This window comes from Frankliniella occidentalis, unplaced genomic scaffold (genome assembly GCF_000697945.3).
Source record: "Frankliniella occidentalis isolate FOCC.00 unplaced genomic scaffold, Focc_3.1 Scaffold308, whole genome shotgun sequence".
Classification (NCBI taxonomy): Eukaryota; Metazoa; Arthropoda; class Insecta; order Thysanoptera; family Thripidae; genus Frankliniella; species Frankliniella occidentalis.
This window is the reverse complement of record NW_026267433.1, coordinates 184,667-185,226: the sequence shown is the minus strand read 5'-3', so window position 1 is coordinate 185,226 and position 560 is coordinate 184,667. Positions and strand designations below refer to the sequence as shown.

General features: G+C 53.0%; 1 protein-coding gene across 1 annotated transcript in view; it reads left to right on the top strand.

Moving 5' to 3' along the window:
• Positions 1–560, top strand: part of LOC113214632 (uncharacterized) — a gene marked incomplete in the record, with an annotated part of 53,626 nt that overhangs the window by 38,187 nt on the left and 14,879 nt on the right.

Here is a 560-nt window from a genome sequence, read left to right as displayed (position 1 = left end):
GCTGATCAGGGAAGATGGGGAGGGGAGGGGGGGGGGGGGGGGTCTTCAAATTACTTCACGTTTATGGCAAATAAGAGGAAAGTCGACCAGGACAGTTTTGTTCGACGACGAAAAATTGTTCGGTCAGTCCACGAACAGTTTGGATTCGAACACCCTGTGTTCAATGACGAACGAACACGAACAGTTCGCTGTTCGTTCGAGTTCGTTCGACTGCGAACTTGTTCGCTCATCTCTAAACAAAATATAGACCGGAGTGCTGACATCTCGTTTTCGCGGCCCACCTGGGCCGAGTGGTTGATTAAAGGGGCACGCGACCCGCTCGCATTGCAGTCGGGTGAGCCAGACCCGCCTTACGCTATGCGGTCCATCTCGGGTTAGCGTGGACCTACTGCTATTCGCCTCGACCCGTCTGACCCGTGTCGGGTCTGCTGGACCCGCCTGACCCGTGCTACGCTGCACTGGCCGAGCAGGGCTGCCAGCGACTCACTTTTCTCACTTTTTCTCACTTTTTTGAAAAAACTCACTTTTACTCACTTTTCTGGTAAAAACTCACTATTCTC